General features: G+C 41.0%; 1 protein-coding gene across 1 annotated transcript in view; it reads left to right on the forward strand.

The window, feature by feature from the left end:
- Positions 1 to 2,929, forward strand: part of LOC104803404 (mucin-5AC-like) — a 25,786-nt gene that overhangs the window by 21,775 nt on the left and 1,082 nt on the right. Inside the window, exon 2 of the mRNA XM_019201294.1 lies at positions 2,854 to 2,913. The gene's annotated coding sequence lies outside the window, so the exon portion shown is untranslated. The remainder of the gene's footprint in view (positions 1 to 2,853; positions 2,914 to 2,929) is intronic.

The following is a 2,929-nucleotide window of genomic DNA, read 5'->3' on the forward strand; positions in this document are numbered from 1 at the left end:
TACCTGATACACGCCTTTATAGTCCTCCTGTTACGCAGGATGTTTGACGTATTCAAAGCACGCAACTCCTCATGTTGGATTCCGTAGATATCTCAGGTCTTAGGATCCAATCATGGAATCGCCATATGAGATTCAAATCATGACGCTAGTCCATATGACAATCTCATGTGGGTCATTCCAGTATTCTGTTCTCCAACGAATACCTATGATTGTGATCGTATCCAATACCTATGATCATCTATATGATCATCAATCACACATCATACTTGTCTTAGTATATCATTATTCCCACAATGATACATGACTAGGGAGTTTAGTATTGTTCATAACAATACATGGATTTCATAACATATCAAGTATGCACAATACGTAATGAATCAAACACTCATCTATAGACTCATAGAAATTGTCAATACATCAAATGTATCCAAGTAAAGCTCGTAAACAGTACATCACAGAGCACTAAACCAACATAGAGGGCAAGGTATTCTTCCTGCCTACAGTGATCGGACGAACACATCAATTGATATAGGCCCCGGATCGATTAAGGTAAGCGTTCTAACGTTTCTACAAGATCATGCATGATAGGTTTTAGGGTTTTATCAAAAATTTTGTTTTACATCCACTGCGCAAACCCTAGAATCGATCTCTTAGGAATAGGATTCGCTCATGAGATCCCAGGAAACCCAACAAGTGGAGGCCAGACCGATTGGTCCAGAAGGTCTGGATCGATCAGTCCAGCCAACCCAGACCGATTGGTCCAGACACGTGGACCGGTCGTGTAATACCCCGAAATCTGATTTGAATATTTAATTATTTTCAAAGATAAATAAGTAAATAGACAGGACATTAGTTTAAATATAAGGTACAACATCAGAAAAAAGGACACAAAATAGATCAGACTGGTCAGCCCAAAAAAAAAGGACACAGAATGATCTAAAGTGGCGGAGAGTTGATTCGATCGAGTAAAAGCAACTCGTACAATTTTGGTCAAATTTGGTTGAATCAGTTTCATTCAAGCGAAAAATAAAACGATGTGGAAACTCGGTCGAATTTGCATAAATCTGTAAAATGATGAATAGTGTCGGTGAATAGTGACCATGAATAGTAACCGAGCAAAAATCCCACATCGAAAATTCTACCCATTTTCAAGGATTTGGAACTCTATATAAGGGGAGTTTGGCTCAAGACTTCAACACACCAAGTCCTAAGTCCTATAGGGGATCTAGAGAGCTTTATAAGAAGTCTAATACGACCATAAGCTCTCGGGAACCTCTGCGGACTAGCGACAATTTTTTAGGCCTTATCAGGCCAGATCCACTTGCTGGATCTATCTGCGGTGTAGATACCGTAGAGGGCGTTACTTTTTGTGGCGTCTTCTAGTGGTGCACGGACGTCGCCAGGTCCAGTCTCGCCGGTTAAGGTTAGTATCTCTCTTCGTGTTTTAGTGTTTTCCTATTCTAGGATTAATAAATTATGAATTTATCTTTCCGTTGCATAGTCTTAGAACTAGGTTAGTGCCATGGTGGAAACCGTGACAGTAGGCTAAGGAAATCAAACAAACAACCTTTCAATTCAGTCGATTTTGGACAGAAAGAGAGTAGAGGAGCAAGAGAGGGGGGAGAGTAACCAACGCACGTGGAGTTTGGAGACACACAGGACCAAGTACTGAGCACAATATCCGAGCCGAAACATAGTGAGTGGTTTTGAGTTGAGTTTGTGAGATTCAATTCTCATGTTTAATGGTGTAGATTAGTATTTCTGCAAGGATTTAGGTCCTAAGGATGTTTAGTAATAAATGAGTAGCAATTGACATAAAAAGCCGATAAAAAAAAAAACTAGACATGAGAAATAATGATTTAGAACGCACCCCTGAACTGACCGATCCGGTGAACAGATCGATCGATCCAGGCATATAAATGAAACGTACCAAGTACCTGTCTAGATCGGACGAATTGACTCAAATGGATTAAAACGGTAATATGGTGTTAAATGGTATTTAAACGAAATAGGATAAAATAAGGGTGAACAAAACGTGAAAAAGGTAAAAGTAAATAGAAGAAAGAAATTAAACCGAAACGAATACGAAGGGTAAATCTAAGAGAAATACTCGGAATTGCGATGTAGAAATAACTGATAAATAATTATGATAATGCATGTGATTGAATGACTAAGGAACCCCGTACTTAGTACCGGTTGACGGCGTGAGTCAGTGCTAGTACGGGGATGTGTGGATTTAGAACCAGTGCCGGTTGACGAACTTGGAGTCAGCACTGGATGATATGTGGTTTCGGTAATAGTACCGGTTGACGAACTTGGAGTCAGTACTATTACCGAAATGGAATACCAGTACCGGTTGACGATGTGGAGCCAGTACTGGTATAGTTGGGTGGACGTTTCTGGAGCGGTGCCGGTCGACGATGTGGAGTCAGTACCGTTAAGGAAATGTATAGTGAAGCCAGTACCGGTTGACGGCGTGGAGTCAGTACTGGTGGATCTGAGTGGTCGTCTTTATGATAGTACCGGTTGACGAAGTGGAGTCAGTACTATTATAGGGAAGCAGGGTAAAGTCTAGTACCGGTAGACAAATTGAGTCAGTACTAGATGATACCGAAAGGAACGGTACCTGATAGTGCCGGTGGACGACTTGAGTCAGTACTATCAGGTATCGAAAAATGTGTGAAATGATGGTAATGTATTAGGAAGATAAATGATAAAGAATTAAATGGATGAAAATGAATTCTTGTATCGAGAGACCAGTTGGCACCGTTCTCCATGAGAATGGGCTCTCCGGGCTCAACCCGAGCTACTCACTAAGCATTTCGCTTAGCCCTCCGTTGTTGAATTTTTCAGATCCCGAGGAGCACGAGTAGCACACTGTGGACGACGACAACTGGTGAAGACATCATTTATGTACGGTTAATTAATC

Source organism: Tarenaya hassleriana, unplaced genomic scaffold, assembly GCF_000463585.1.
Source record: "Tarenaya hassleriana unplaced genomic scaffold, ASM46358v1 Cleome86, whole genome shotgun sequence".
Taxonomy (NCBI): Eukaryota; Viridiplantae; Streptophyta; class Magnoliopsida; order Brassicales; family Cleomaceae; genus Tarenaya; species Tarenaya hassleriana.